Source organism: Podarcis erhardii (assembly GCF_964252035.2).
Source record: "Podarcis erhardii genome assembly, chromosome: 1".
NCBI classification, from domain to species: Eukaryota; Metazoa; Chordata; class Lepidosauria; order Squamata; family Lacertidae; genus Podarcis; species Podarcis erhardii.
In genome coordinates this window covers 52,946,343-52,963,580 of record NC_138497.1, presented here as the reverse complement: position 1 = coordinate 52,963,580, position 17,238 = coordinate 52,946,343, and positions in this window count along the sequence as shown.

Below are 17,238 nucleotides of genomic sequence, written 5' to 3'. Positions count from 1 at the left end.
GGGATCCGGAATGCTGAGGAGCGGTTAAACGCAGCCCTGCCTCAGAGTCCGGATTGTAGCTAAGAACAAGACTCACTGGCCGGCTGAGAAGACGACCCTGCCCACAGGACAATGGAGAGTCCAAGGGTATTGGAGCCCTTCCAGCCATCAGAGCCCCACACGTGGGAAGACTACGTTGAACGCTTTGAGTTCTTCGCAGTGGCTCAAGGGATCACCGATGCCAGCAAAAGAAGGGCCACATTCCTGAGCTACTGTGGGCCTGAGACCTTCAAGCTGGCCAAGGCATTGCTTGCCCCAGCGAAGCTAAGTGAGACATCTCTCAAAGATATTCTTGCCTGCCTAACAAGCCATTTAGCGCCTACTGAGACCAAGATGGCCCGGCGGATGGAGTTTCATAAGAGGCAGCAGCGTGCTGGGGAGTCTGTATCTGCATTTCTAGCTGAACTGCGGAAGCTCGCTCAGCACTGCGACTTCCAAGATCTGGAAGAGACTCTCCTGGATCGGTTTGTCGGTGGTCTGAGCAGCAAGAAAGCCAGAAGACGCATCGTGGCTAAAGAAGAGGTTACCCTTGCTTCAGCCTTGAAGGAGGCCACTGCCACGGAGAATTATGAAAGAGAGGAGCTTGATGCCAGTCGCAGGGCCCCTAAGCCACAGATAGAAGTTGCGCATGCCATGGACGAGCTAGAGGCTACTCCGAGCCAGAGCCCAGTCCGTGGGGTCGAGTCAGTGCGTCAGGCCTGCACAGTGCACAAAGATCACCGAGGCAGGTGCCCTGGTTGTGGCGGAAACCATGAGCAGAAGAGTTGTCGTTTCCGGGATGCTATGTGCTGGACGTGCGGAAAGACAGGTCACATCGCCAGGGTCTGTAGATCGGCGGCGTTGGGAGCGACAGGAGCACCTAGACTGGAGCATCACAGATCGCCCACAGCAAACCATGTTCTAAAGGACTGCCACTACGTAACGGAGATCAACGGGAGGGTCGTGCAGTTTCCAGCGCAAGGCAAGGCACACGTCAAGGTGAAGATTGAGGGTCAGCTGTGCGACATGGAGGTGGACTCCGGATCTGGATTCACTATCGTGTTGGACCAGACCGCGAGGACATTCTTCCCCAGGGGTAAGTTGCCCCCTCTGGAGCCCTTCCCGGCAACTTTGCAGTCATACTCAGCGGACCACATCCATGTCATGGGAATGTGTGCCGTGAGAGTACAGTTCCGGGACAAACAGGTGGTACTGAAACTGGTGATTGCGAAGGGCAGTCGCCCCAGTCTCCTGGGCACTGACTGGTTCCCCGCCCTGGGACTGAGTATATCAGGGCTTAATTCAATCCAAACCTGCCCTGAGATGAGCGAGGCATTATGCAAAGAATTTTCTGGTCTCTTTAATGGAAAACTGGGTTGTTATAAAGGGCCCCCAGTTGACTTCGAATTGGACCCTGGGGTGGCCCCAATCCGACTCAAACCAAGGCGAGTGCCATTTGCACTGCAACCCAAGATTGAAGCAGAGCTGGATAAATTGGTCAAGCAGGGAGTTCTCTCACCCGTGGACTCCGCTAAGTGGGAGACTCCAATCGTCACGCCCCTTAAAGCAAATGGGGAAGTCAGGATCTGTGCTGATTACAAATGTACTATCAATAAGGCACTCAGGGGAAACTCATACCCCATTCCAGTCGTATCACATCTGTTGGCTAAACTGGCTGGGGGCAAGGTGTTCGCCAAAATTGACGTGGCGCAAGCTTACCAACAGCTGCCAGTAACCCCACAATCAGCGGAAGCACAGACTATTGTCACACATAAAGGGGCGTTCAGAGTTAACAGATTACAATTTGGAGTTTGTGTGGCCCCAGGGATTTTTCAAGGGCTCATGGAACGCCTGTTAAGAGGTCTGCCGGGGGTCTTGCCATTTTTTGATGACGTTTTGATTGCTGGAAAAGACCCACAGGAACTGGTTGCGCGTGTCCGTGCAGTGTTGCTCAAGTTCAAGGAGGCGGGGTTGCAACTAAAAAAGGAAAAATGCAGTTTTGGGGTGCCAACTGTGGAATTCTTGGGGTTTAAAATTGATGCATCAGGCATCCACCCCACCGATGCTAAGGTTAAGGCCATCATCGAGGCACCACGACCACAGAACAAGACGGAGTTGCAGTCATTCCTGGGACTTATTAACTTTATCATTCGTTCTTACCCCAGAAAGCTTCGGTAGCTGAACCATTACATAGACTGTTGCAGAAAAAGAATGTGTGGCGATGGGGGCAGGAGCAGCAGAAGGCTTTTGACTCCTTGCGAGGAATGCTGAGTAGCAAGAGCGTCCTTGCTCATTATGATGAATCGAAGCCGCTGGTCCTGGCATGTGATGCCTCTCAATACGGCCTGGGGGCGGTGCTGAGTCATAGGGAACCGGATGGGTCGGAAAAGCCCATCTCTTTCTATTCCCGTACGTTGTCGCCCACGGAGCGCAACTATGCTCAAATTGACAAAGAGGCGCTTGCAATTGTGGGAGGAATCAAAAAGTTCCATGATTATGTGTACGGTCGCCATTTCTCCATTGAAATGGACCACAAACCACTGTTGGGGTTGTTCAACCCGAACAAACAAACGCCACAAATTCTCTCCCCCAGAATGTTGCGTTGGTCTATATTCCTGAACGGGTTCCAGTACACCTTGACCCATGTGCCGGGAAAACGGTTGTGCCACGCTGATGCGCTGAGTCGATTGCCCCTTCCTGGCGGGAGCAATGAGGATCCTGCTCCAGCAGAGCACATAATGATGCTGGAAACACTTCCGGGGGCTCCTGTAACAGCTACTGATATTGCTGAGAAAACGAGGAAAGATGCTGTTCTCTCCCGTGTGCTCACTTGGGTGGGGAGGGGGTGGCCAGGTGGTCCGCATGAAGACAAATTCAGGCCTTATGCGACAAGGCAGCACGAGTTATCCATGCATAAGGGTTGTCTCCTGTGGGGAGATAGGGTGATCATCCCAGCACCACTGAGAAACAGGGTTCTTGAGACGCTTCACATGGGACACCCGGGAATGGTCAGGATGAAGTCACTAGCCCGATGTTATGTGTGGTGGCCTGGAATGGTCACCCTATCTCCCCACAGACTGAAAAAGGATCCCTGCCCGGCCTGCTGGTAAGATGTTGTTGTTGGAAAAAATACATTGAAGTCACTGCCTTGAAAGGATTCATAGTGTGAATGATATAAATCCCTGTAATAAATAAGTAATAATATGCTGTGTATATTATCTACAAGGCCTGAAAGAGAGCATTTGCAAGCATGGTTGGCTTGCATCAAGTAGAGTGGTACCTCAGTTTTCAAACGTCTCCATTGACAAACCTTTCAGTTTTCGAACACTGTAACAGGTTTTTGAACGCACCTTGGAAGTCAAATGGCTTCCGTTGAGTGTATATGTTATTTTTCTCAATTTTCTCTATTAAATTTGCAAATCGCCCTTTGCGCCTTGGTTGTTAAACATTTTGGAACTTCAACGGTCTTCCGGAATGGATTACATTCGAAAACCGAGGTACCACTGTAATTGTTTCATTACAAACTGGAATAAGCAAAATCCATCTTCCCAACCTTCTCCATACAAATGATGATTTCTGTTTTGGGAATTGCTGTGAAAAACAGAAGAGAAATGCATGTCTTCTAATCTCACTGTAATGAAAGCTTTTATTAAGATAAGGGGGTGAGGGGACGACTGGCTGTGATCTTGGCTGTGATTTTCAGGATTGGAAAAACACGGACCATTCTCTAAAAATATCCAGTGATTGTTTGAAAACTGGTGAGTATCTACATTGAGTTTCTGCCAACGTAAAGCAGGTTGATGTGAACATGTCTTCACAGCTTATCAAAAGAGATGGGATAAAGAGGAATGGACTGGCTGATACACCATAGGTTTCCACTTCATATCTTGGACAAAGAATTGTGTAAAATCACACATCATTTTAGGGATGGATAATACTGCTGAATTAAAAGGTCCCAGCACCTTGCAAAATAGATTATTCCAACATTTCTCTGGTCACATCAGGCCACACAAGAACTGCTCTGAAGTTCATAGACCCTGCTGCAAATCATTGATTTAACTGTTGTGTTTCACAAGTCTCTTGATTCAGGCTGCAGCACTTCAGACATCCCTATCCATTCACCTCCATGATGCCTGCGCAGGAGTTTAGAGGACCACAGAAGGTTTGGAGACCCATTGTGTTATATTCAACGTAGCACTGAGCAAAATGTTCCATCTGTGCAAGGACTTTTCCTTGTATATCGTAATGTTCTGCCCACGGCTTTTTTTCAGCCAGAACTTGATGGAACTCAGTTCTGACACCTTTCAGGTGGGCGCCATTGCCATTCTAAGAGAACAAGGGAGGTATTCATGGTGAGTTACGGCACCTCTTTTTCCAGAAAAATAGCACTGGTTCTGTCCCTCTCCTCCCTCCATGCATCTCCCTCTCTTCTGCTGGCTTGTCCCTGTAATCGAGGGAACTGGGGCCGTGCAACATGCACACACCATGCTGACGTTGTGCACGTCACTCACCACTGAGAAAGGCCTGTTTGGGCCGAAATGCATTGGGCATAAATAAAAGCTGCATTATTCTTCAGCATCTTGAGAATGGTTCTCCTTTTTGTTGCCTTTTCCACTGGATGCTTTCCATTTTGGGGTTGTGTGCTTGTGGCGAAAGAAGGAGCAAACTTGATTATGCATTAGCTACACATCTGTGTCCCTAACTACCAGATTATTAGGTTTTTTTTTACACAAATTGCTAGTTTATATTTTGCTAGCATGGGGAGGGGGTTTTAAGCTTTGCCTTCGCCGTGGCCCTTTTCCAGATTCCCCTCTGCATTGGCAATTTCTGTAAAATGGCAACCACCACCCTGAGCTTAAGGGCTAGTGGTGGCAGAGCTTAGGGTCTCATATTTCAGTAGCACCCTGTGGAACACCAAAATTTGGTGCTCCCCATCTCTTGCCTTCCATTCTACATAATAGTTGCAGCACCTGCGAGGAGCCCAATGCAACTGAACTAGTTTTGCTCTCCTAAATCCTTCTCTGCTGCTGGTCTGATTGGCTTCTGGGTGTACAATGGTCAGCAAAATGTCTTCGGTTTGTCCTGGATTAGCCACCCTACTCAGTGATGGAACCACATAGTAAGCAAATCATTTTGCCTGGTCCTAGGTTAGCTAATGGACAAATAAACCCTGAACATATGGGCACTATTTCTACACTGTTGCAACAAGTACGGGGGTTGGGGATGGGAAGCTATAGAAGTGATCGTCGAAGGTAAAGGGGGAAATTGGCAGAGGAGGCAATGTTCTTTTTAAGTCCTTAAAAGGCTGTTACAGCAAACTAGAAAATTAAAAATGATTAAACAAGGGCTATGGGGGACCCTTGAAAACCATTCATGAAGAGATTTCTCCCCCCTTGCAGGTCGCTGTTGAGAATAAAATGGAGGAAGAGAGCACATGGTAGAAGTCCCTTATTAAGGATGAGGCATAAGGTGCTTAAGAAAACCTCCTTTGGGGATCGAGAATGAAAGCTTCCTATTAGAATTTTGAAACTGCTTAGAATTCCTAATCGCAGCAAAGAACAAATAGGGTTCTTTCTCCTCCTCTGTCTTCTCCATGCCTCTCTGAAAGACAACCGGAGAGAAAAGTAATAGCTGTCTGCTTTAAACCCTCTTCCACACACTGGCGGAGGAAAGGGGGCACGTGAGGACTACCTCCCCTTCGGGTGCCACAGGGTTGCACAAGGCTTCCACAATATATTTAGAAGTTAGGCTTCAATCGGTTTTAGCTTAAACCAGTGGGGCTGCAACAAAATGTTGCAAGATGGAGTCCATCCAATGGACTGTATCTGTTCCAGGGGCCGGCCAACCAGTCTTGCCCTTTTCCAGGATAATCCATTGAACCTCCACCTGACACTCAATGTTCACTCCTCCTCATCGGCTGTTTGGGCTTTCCCCTTCCCTCCTGGGTATTTTTTCTAAACTTTTGTACTTCAGCACATTTGGGGCTTCCTGCAAGCCTGCTGATATCTCTCTGACGTGTGTGGAAGAAGTTGCATTGTCTATGTGATGATCCACATGAGCAGAATGGGTTCACTATTAGTATACCCGATTGCCTCAGCACAAATGTTAAATTTATCTTGATATTTAGAACATTCATCCATGACAGAACTGCCAAGGTTTATTTAAGCATCACAAGTGAAATGCCAAGGGTGGAATTCAACACAGTGCTGTGACAAATCAGGGCCGACCCAAGACACTTTAGTACTTGAGGTAAACCACAAAATTGCGCCCTCTCTCCTCTCCAGAGAAGGAATGAGTGAAAATCTACATCAGGAATGGGGGGCTGGGGGGAGGGTAAAGATCTACATCAGGATTTGCTGCTCCTGTGGATTCTGCTATATGAGGAGTTCAGATGGCAGATGTGTGGGCCAGCCCTGTAACAAATGTTTTCAGCTCGCCAGAGTAATTCCCTGCTCTCCTCCTCTTACCACTGTCCAGGGGGTTCTTCTCTGGGGTTTGTGCAGCAGGAGGAGGAGATGTGGGGAAGCAGAAGTCTTTGTGTAGGGCTTACCCTGCTAGGCTCCATTACATGACTACTGCCCCCTATACTACTTTGCAGTATCAGATAATATGTTTGTGGTGCTTATACGGTGACTGTTCCCGGATACTGACTTCAGTAACCAAACAAGGAACAAAGGGAGTGACTGGACTAACACAGATCAATGGTCCACCTTGTTTGTTGATAACATGCCACATGTTCCAGGAAAGGGGCATGTATGCTCCCTGTTGCCTATCACAGCAATGTTGTGCAGCCAGCAATACAGAGGCTGCTTGGTCTTCTCAGAAAGCTGATTCAGCACCGGTACCCACCCACATATGCCTTTCAGTCAATAAAAATAATGGCATGCTGATAGAGATCCAATCCATCACAATCCTCCCAACAAAATCACTCAGCCAGAAACAAGCACAAAAAGCATATTCTAATCCTATTAGTCATTCCCCTAGAATAAGAGTCTTGTTTATTTAAAATATAGGTGTTCATTTCTTGAAAATGGCTTTAGCTTAGCAGCCTGCTTCCAAAAGTAGCTTTGTATGAGGCATCAAACTGTTCATGCATCACTGTTAGCTGTTTTCTACATTGATTCTAGTGCAACGTTTATCTTCCTCATTATCAATAAACATGTTTCTCATTCTCATTTTATAAAGCTGAGAGCTGATGAAGCAGGATATTAGGGGTGTGTGTATGTTAGGGGTTATGTAAGATGTGAGTGGTTAATGTGCATAGAACTGGCCATTATGCAGATTATCTTTCCATAAACTGTGCACAGAGAAATGTGCGTATTGCATAGGAAGGAGTGAAGTTCTAGCTAAAGATTAACCTTTTTCTGCAGTCCAGTGCAAGGGCAATCACAGGCAGAGGAGAGCTTTAAACCTTACCTCCAGTGATCCTTAAGAAAAATGCCCCCGTCTCTGTGCACTGCTATTATGCTCAGGGAGGAAAGCAGCATGGGGTCAATCATCACTGGGACTTCAGGGGAAGAAGAGGTAACCAGCTTGAGATGGCATACACGGTTCTCTATCTCCCTGTTTTATTCTCACAACAACCCTGTGATGTAGGTTAGGGGGAGAGAATGTGACTGGCCAAGGAGGCGGGTGGTGCTGTGGTCTAAACCACTGAGCCTCCTGGGCTTGCCGATCAGAAGGTCGGCAGTTCAAATCTGCACAACGGGGTGAGCTCCCTTTGCTCTGCTGCAGCTCCTGCCAACCTAGCAGTTCGAAAGCACACCAGTACAAGTACAGTGGTACCTCGGGTTACAAATGCTTTAGGTTACAAACGCTTCAGGTTACAGACTCCGTTAACCCAGAAGTAGTACCTCGGGTTAAGAACTTTACCTCAGGATGAGAACAGAAATCGTGCAGCAGCGGGAGGCCCCATTAGCTAAAGTGGTACCTCAGGTTAAGAACAGTTTCAGGTTAAGAACGGACCTCTCAAACGAATTAAGTTCTTAACCAGAGGTACCACTGTAGATAAATAGGTACCACTGCAGTGGAAAGGTAAATGGCGTTTCTGTACGCTCTGGCTTCCGTCACGGTGTCCCATTGCACCAGAAGCGGTTTAGTCATGCTGGCCACATGACCTGGAAAGCTGTAAGTGGACAAACGCTGGCTCCCTCGGCCTGAAGCAAGATGAGCGCTGCAACCCGAAAGTCGCCTTTGACTGTCCAGGGGTCCTTTACCTTTTACCTTTACACCAAATGAGCTTCATGGTCAACTGGGGACTAGAACCCCAGTCTCCCAGCTACATCACACTGGCTCTCGGGTTCCTCCATCTCTGAATTAGAGTTTACAAAAGATATACATATTGAAGTGATGTGTTTAGCATGAGCGTTTGCCCACCCAAAACATGTTTGGAAATCTATGCAGCATTATAAAATTGGGGATGGATTTCTTTAACTCTAATGAAGACTCTGTGCCAATGAAGAAAATATGGCCAGAAGTGCCACATAATGCAATGGCCACATAAACCTTGCAAAGCACTGATCTGGTGGCATTGCACTTCATGCTGCCCTTGGATTGAACAAAGCAAAGTTCATGGGTTTCTAAGCAAAAATGAATGGCGATGGAATGCAGAGCCCAAGCCAAGGAAATTGCCCATTTACTTCTGCTCAATGCCTTATCATATTATCCATTATTTTTGAACTTATTTTGTTTGGCCAGCCATTAACTGATAAGGCTTTGTTAACATAAAGAAAACTGTGCAGCAATCGTTTCTGGTCACAAATGCCTCCTTTCTGCTAGATGAAGCATTTGTTGTGTTTGAAACCAGGCTCCAGACAGCTACAGAGGCTACAGCTCTGAGATACCATTAGCAAATGGTTTTGCTTGACTCAAAACAGGTTCAACCACGTTTGAATGCTGAACCTCAGCCACAGGATGTAGGAAATTGGTAATCAAATTTCTTTTGGCTATGATCTTAAACATCATTGCTAGGGACTAGGTTTTCTTGAGGACAGTGGGACTTACCTCTGAGTAAACCAGCATAGGCTTGTGCTGTTACGCTGTAATCATATGCTCTCCTGCCTGGGAGTAAGCCTCATTAAACTTGGTGGAACTTACCATATTTCTGAATGAACAGGCATTGAAAACCCTCCACAGATAAAAACTGGAACAGTTGTGCACTGTTTTTGTGCAAATTTGAGGGAGTAAAACAAAAAGATATATATAGGAGCACATTGGAATTAGTTATGAGCACCACCTGAAAAGAAATGGCAGCACTGAGGAGGTAGTGAGCATGGAAAGGTGAGTAGCAGAAAGGGATGATTATTCTACCCACCTCTAAACACCAAAACAAATAGTCTGCAACCCCGAGTGAAGCGGTTTGAAGCCCAATCTCCCCCAGATTATTGAATTAACCCCATATTGGGTAAAGCCAAATTTACAAGGGGGAAACATTGAGACTGGTGTGTTTGAGGGTAACATCAGGTGGGCGATGCATATATAATGGGAATGTAAACAGCTGCAAGCACACAGTAAACTCCAGTGTGGACGAAGCCTAGGTCTGAACTAGCACTGTGCTGAATGCTTGGAATAGACAGTGCTATTTTTCTAGAAAAAGAGGTGCCAGAACTCACCATGAATACTTCCCACATTCTCTTAGAATGGCAATGGTGTCCACCTAAGAAATGCTGGAACTGAGTTCTGGTGAGTTCCGGATGAGGAAAAAAGCTCTGGAAACAGAGATTTGTTAACTTCTGCCCCCAAAATCTACTCCAGGGGTTGGAGGGGACCCTTTGAAGCAAATTTGGACAGAGCTGGGCAAGGACATTTTGCTACTGAGAATGTTTTTGCCTCTCACCTTCCCTGCTCCCCGCTGATCACTATGACTCCTCCCCCAATGACTATGACTCCTACCTAACAATGATGATGAGAAACGGGAATTTCCACCCTCCCTTCCCCACAGGTGGGCGGGGTGGGTGGCACCGAGTGGGGGCTTACCTGGACGGGTGCTTCCCACCTCCTTGGGTTGGCCTTTGACCCTTGGCCAGGGAGGACAATGGCCGGGCGGGGGGGGGGAGGCTAAGGCCAATTAAAAGAAGCTGACCCTTTCGACCAAGTCTCACTGGGTTTTCTTGGAGGCTGGCCAGGGGAGCAGAGGAGTCAGTGGCAGTGGAGGGGAGAGGAATTAGCAGTGGAAAAATCAAATTTGGGGAGTGGAGGAGGAGGAAGACGTTGGGGTGGAGGAGGAAGAGGCAGGCAGCAAGCAGTGCACTCCTCACAGGCCCGGATCTGACCCCCTTCCCAAATGTCCTGAGCCTCACATCATGAGACAGCTGCCTCATGGGCAGGCTGATCCTGGATTTGGGGGTGGCCCAGGAGAAATGAAGGGGAAATCCCATCATTTCTGCTTGCACATTAAATACTGCACTGTTGACTTCAGTGGGAATGCATTGCACCGTTTATTTCTGATTCTCTTACTATAAATTTTGAGAAGACAAATGATGCACCCAAAGAATCAAGTTATGGCACCTAATAGCATTCTTCTACACTTGTGCTATCACTTCATGAGATGAACTTTTCTCAGCAGTACAGCTCCATGCTGGCAAAGCAGCCCTGCGTTCTGTGGGTGCCACTTAACCTTTGGATGTGCTAATGTCCCACAATCCATCTCTGGTGGTGTTAAAACCTCCGTGACATTTCCCACATCTAGGTCAAACTCCCTTTGGACTCATGTCTTGTGGTGGCTCAATGGCATTAGTATATAGATTAATCAGTGGGTAATGGATCTGCTGCTGGGGGCACAGCAGAAACTCAAGTCAGTGGATCTGTTGACAGCTTAAACAAGCTACTGGAGAAATAATTAGAATTATATACAGTTTTCATGCAGCAAATGTTTTTGTTTCCATATGCCTTAGTGGTTTGGGTGTGAACTTCTGTATCCCAGTTGCTGGCCCTAAATATTTCCCTGGTGTGAGCTGGCCCATACCATCTATGACCCATCTACTGTCTCTTTGCCTTTGACATGTACACCTCTTGCTCATATAAGGTTGTTGTGCCCCCCCCCCGCCACTTACTGTAATTACTTGATTACATTGATGTAGTTCTCATAATGCTTTCTCATAAGCCAGTAGATCTAGCCCATTAATAATTTTTTCTTCTCTGCTGAGGCTACTTCCAGTATATCTGTTTGTTTATGAATGATGCTGCATTCAAATGTGAAATTTAATAATGGTTCTAAAAACAGATGATAATTTTTATTTAACTTTTTTATTAGGCAGTCAGAACAAATGGTGTCACCCTGTCCTCCCACTTTTTTGTGCAAGCTTCATGAGGGCGTCAGTGGCAGCATTACCTCCCAAGCAAATTCACATCCATCACTTTAAACCTCATCCCCAATGGAACATTAATGCACACTCACAACATTGAAATTCATGGAAACTGCAGGAGGAGAGAGTGCTCTTGAGCTCAGCTTTTGCTTGTGGGTTTTCCACAAGCAGTTGGTTCTTCCTGCCTAAGTGCAGAACTTTACATTTGTCCCTACTGAAATTTATGTTGTTAGTTTTGGTCCAGTTCTCCAACATTAAGGTCATCTTGAATCCTGATTCTGTTTTCTGCAGCATTGGCTACCCCTCCCAGCTTGGTGTCATCTGCAAATAAGTTGAGCATCCCCTCAAGCCATTTATAAAAATGTTGAACAACAACGAGTCCAGGACAGAACCTTGGCATGTGGCACCCCACCTGTCACTTTTTTCCAGGATGATGAGGAACTGTTAGCGAGCACTCTTTGGGTTCGGCCAGTCAACCAGCTACAATGTCACCCATCAGTTATCTCATCCAGTCCATATTTTACCAGCTTCTCTTCATCCAGTCCATATTTTACCAGCTTTTACCAGATTGCAAAGGAGGACTGTCAAAAGCCTTGCTGAAATCGAGATACACTATGTCCACAGCATTCCCCTGATCCACCAAGCTTGTAACTTCTTCCTTTTTTTAAAAAAGGTTGTTTTTGAGAAACCCATGCTGAGTCTTAGTAATCAGAGCATCCTTTTCTAAGTGCTCACAGACCGACTGTTGAATTATCTGTTCTGGGACCTTCCCTGGTATCGATGTCAAGCTCACCAGTCAGTAGTTACCTGGATCTTCCTTTCCCCCCTTTTTGAAGATGGGGATATTTGCCCACCTCCAGTCTGTAGGGGCCTCACCTATTCTCCAAGAATTCTCAAATATAATAGACAAAGACTCTGAAATTACATCCTCAAGCTTCTTTAGTACCCTTGGATGCAGCTTATCAGGCCCTGGAGATTTGGAAGCATTTAAAGTAGCTAGGGGTTCCCTCGCCACCTCTTTCCCAATATTGGATTTCAGCTGGATGGATTAGATGTGCCACTGGCCTGATCCAGCTGGCTCTTCTTATGTTCTCATGTCAAATAAATCAATTCTACATTATTGTGCGTGCACAATACAATATTTTCCTTGTTAAAGATTTACCTCCACCAGGGTCGACTGTATAATAAGGGTCGACTGTATAATTAGGCAGCAGGATGCAGCCTCGTTGCCGGGAAGCGAGAAGGGAGTGGTGAAGTATTGAAAGATGTAGCAGTGGGTATTATGCATGGCCTGCCTCCTGTCTCTTCAGCTAGCCTGCCACCACCAGGTGTGATGGAGGATGCCACCCCATCAGCAGTGTTGACTCAACTGCCAGTCCAGTTGACTTCTGCATTTGAAGCTGTGCCATCCTGCAGTTCTGCTCAAGTAGCAACATGTCAAAGTGTCTCATCTCTTAGCAATAGCCCCAGGATAGTATTGTGAAATCCTGGAAGACCTTCAATCTTAGCATTTGAATTGTTGGTGCACTACAGTTTGGCAAAACTAGAATTATCTAAAGGGCAGAACTCAAGCAACTTGTCTGCCCCCCCCCCCAATATGGCATGATTCCCCCACCACCACCCTTCTATGAATATTGAGACACACACTTGCTCAGTGCCATCACTCTATACAAATATCTGGCTCCTCTAAGACTTTATAGAACCTTCATTCTCAATAGTGATGGAACTCACAGGTGGAGAATACTTTTATTTTACACATCTTTATTATCTATAAAGGGGATCTTTCTATGAGTTAATAATGCATTATCCCTTTGCTGTATCTTTGTACCTTTGTCCTTTCGGGCTATGACACATTATTTTTTACAGTTTTGATTTTTTGCTTTCTTTCTTTTTGTTATGTTTGCACTTTTAGGGGGGTTAACAACGAATAAAATATTATTTTGTGGGGTGGGGTGGCAAAATATGTCTGCGGCTGGGCTCGGCCTCCAGATGTTCAGTGAAAGGTATGGAAGGAATGTTGATAGTTATGGTATGCATTTGTTTATTTGTGAGATGTCTTACCTGCCTAGGGTTGCCATATTTCAAAAAGTAAAATTCCTGACACCCACAAAGTTTTATATGCAATTATAAAAACAAGAGAAGCAGTTCCACACAAAGCATCAAACAAAATACCTCAACTGTTCAGCATGTGGTGAAAGCTGTACAATGAAGCTGCTAGATGCGCCTCTGGGAGGAAGGAGGTAATTAATTTCCTCACACGTAGATCCTTCTGCTTTATCTATTTGTCGGATATCTGAAATGAGGTAGTAACACTAATAGGTACTGACAGCTAGTGGCGAATTGGAATCCAAAATGAAGGGAGTTCAGACACAGGATTCCTGGTGTCTTCCCCCTCCCCCATTCCAACTAGGATTGGGTGCAGGCCCCTCAAGGATATGGGCCTAATTCTAACTGGAGTCAGTCTGGCTCACCTCACTTCCACAACAGCACCCACATATGCCCTCCCCATCACCCCTTTCCAGCCTAACATTCAGGGTTGTTATAGAGGGCTTGCATTAGACACTTTAACAGACCTTCCAATATCATTGCTGTGTGCTTGCTTGCAACAGCATCCATGGATGATGGCAAGCCTAATGCAGCACCCAGCACAAACCCTCATCTCCATCCCAGCTAGTTAGGAGAAAGGCAGGTGACACAGAAGGCTCAATCCAGGTGCTGTGGTATTGACCAAGTGTGTGCAAGACTGTCCACATTTCCTTGTGATGGCTGGCAGTTCCCAACTTTGGAGGTGTTTGCAGAGTGTATCTGCAGACACTGGCTCCTGTCTTGTCTCTTCTTCCTCATGTACCCTTGTCCTCTACCCAATTCAACTTCTGAATTGCTGTTTAGATTGTAGCAACACGTTCCAGAGCAGCTGCAGCTCCCTCCTTGCCTAGCTGTGCCAAGCCCTGTCTTGCATTCTGAGTTCCAACGTGATTATTGAATTTCTCAATGAGTTCAAACAAGCTTTACTGATTAACACCTTTGAAATCAGTATCTGCTTGAATGCATTGAGCAATGAATAGCAGAAGAAAGCCTCTTCTCATATATTCATGGAGAAAGAGACTCTGCCCAACCTGGTTAAGACATGGTGGGGGTGTGGGGGTGTGGGGGTGTGAGAGAGCGAGAGCGAGAGCGAGAGCGAGAGAGAGAGAGAGAGAGAAAGAGAGAGAGAGTGTGATGGCCTGGCAATCCGATTCAGAGGCTGAACCGGAGGAATCCCAGCCTGCACAGGAGTCCCCGCCTCCAGGGCCGGCTGAACTGGGGCAGGGCCTTGGATCTGAAGCGCCTGCACCTGTGCTGGATCCTCAGGAGCAGGCACCAGGTGAATCCTCTCTGGCTCCGGAGGTGATTGACGACACAGTGCCTACAGGTGCGCCTCTCCCAGCCCTGTCAGGGGAAGGGCAGTCTTCCCCTGGGTCCATTAACCCTCCATCCTCTCCTGAGCTGCAGAGGCTCAGGGCAGAGAGGCAGAGGGAACTGGTTTCTTCCAGGAGGAGTGCTCGCCTTAAGGCCAGGAGAGGTGGGTCTCCTGGGGGCCGGGACCGCCCCTGGCCTCAGAGAAGATAAAGGCGAGTCAGCCCGGTCCCAGGTTGCGGGAGCAACGTTGTTGAAGAGCTGTTTCGGGCAGCACCCTGTCCTGTTCCTCAAGAGTTCCTGTCCTTGCCCTACTCCTCACGCTGGACCCCGCTTCGCCCGTGGAGGACCGTCTGCTGACCCTCAACTCAGGTCCTGGACCTCACCCCACGGTAACCTCCCCCTGGGACCAGCACAGAGAGAGATGGCTCTTCCAGGTAAGGATGGTTGAATCTGTCCATTTTGGTTTATCCCAGTTTCTCGTCTTTCAAATCTTAAGTTCACTGCTCCCCATTTACCACAAAGGCACAGTGCACTCTCTTTCTTGCCTCTCCCTGTGGCAGATGCAAAGAACCTCTAAAGAGCTCATACAGCCCATGAGAAATGTCATTCTTCTTGTGTTGGTACTTCATCTGTTCTCCACTTTTCTGCTACCAGAATTCGGGCAGCTGTGGTCACGTACATCCATAGAGTAATTTGATTTTTTGGGATTTCTGTTATTATCCCCAGAAGGAAAGCTTCTGGGTTTTTGGGAAACGTTCTTCTAAACATGTTCTGAAGTTTGTTATATACCATCTCCCAAAATTATTTTATTATTCTACAAGACCACCATGAGTGATAAAATGTGCCAGTTGTTTCTTTGTACTTCTGGCATGGGTCATCTTTACATCTAGACATTTTGGCTAGTTTGCTTGGTGTCAAGTACCACCTGTGGATCATTTTTAAGTAGTTCTCTTTTAGTCCATAACTAGCAGTGAATTTTAAGTTTATTTTCCACAATTGTTCCCACAGGTTCAAATCAATATTATGACCCACATCTTGTGCCTGTTTAATCATAGAAGATTTCACAAATTCTTGTTTCCTAATCAAGTAATATTCTATACATCTTGGATAAATTTTTTATTCTAGATCTTAATATTTCTTTTTCAAATTGTGGTAGTTTTTCTGCAAATCCCAATTTCTTAAATTTTAAACCTTAAATTTTGAATTGATTCAATGATAATTTAGCCAGTCTGACATATATTCTTTAATCTCTTCAATGTTTTTCATTTTTGGTTCTCCTTCTGAGAAGTCTAACAATTCATTATAGGTACCCCAATTATCCCTCATATAATTTTTTTCCCTTGTCTCAGCTTCTGTTGGGGATAACACCTGGGTGTTTGGTTTTCTAATAAGTTTTTGTATTTTTCCCATACCCTAATTAAGTTTTTTCTAATAACGTGATTGGCAAAGCTTTTACGTATTCCAGTTTTGCCATACCAAATACAAGCATGCCAACCGTATTTGACATCATGGCCCTCCAAGTCTAGCAACTGTGTATTTTCTAGCAGTATCCACTCTTTTCTCCAGCACAGACAGACAGCTTTGAAATACAGTTTCAAGTCTGGGAGTGTTATGATTATTTACCAATAGCCACACTCCTCAGTTGAAGTACTTTTTTCTCTATTTTCCAGCCAGTTATTTCCCCTAATTTGTTTTTGGCTTGATTATTCATGATCTTGACTAACATTTGGTTTTGTTCTTTATTTATTTTGAAGCCCACCAGTTTTCCAAATTCGATTATCTCCTTTATTAGCTCCAATATACTTTCTAAAGGTTGTTCCAGAGTTGAGACAGTATCATCTGCTAAGGCTTTTATTTGTTTGCCCATTTTTATCCCCCAAATTTTATTTTTGTTCCTTATATTTTGCAATAAAGTTTCTAGGGTGGGGATAAATAATAGCTGAGAAAGTGGGCACCCTTGTCTTGTTCCTTTCATGATAATGCATTTTTTTCTGAGATGATGTTGTTTACCTTAACATTAGCCCATTGTTCCTTATATAAAGCATTGATACCTCTTAAGAAGGCCTCGCCTGGTTCCATTTTTTTAACACTTCTTTCATAAATAACCAGGAGGTGTTGTCAAATGCTTTTTCTGCATCATGAAGATCAGGGCAGCCTGTTTTTTGTTGTGCACCTCCAGATATTCTGTTATGTTTATAACGTTTCTTATGTTGTTTTTCAGTTGCCTATCAGGGAGACATCCCGCTTGGTCAAAATGGACCAGCTCATTCAACACATTTTAAGCCTGTTTCCTAATATAGTTGTAAATAATGTGTAATCACAATTTAAAGGTGATATTGGTCAGTAGTTTTCTGGTTTTAGTTGGTCTTTGTCCTCTTTTGGAATTAGGGTGATATATGCTGCCTTCCATGATTCTGGAATTTGTCCTGAAATTAACACTCTATTCATGATATCTTTCAGTGGTAATACTAGCTTGTCTTGGAATTTCTTATACAACCCTCCAGATAATCCACTATTA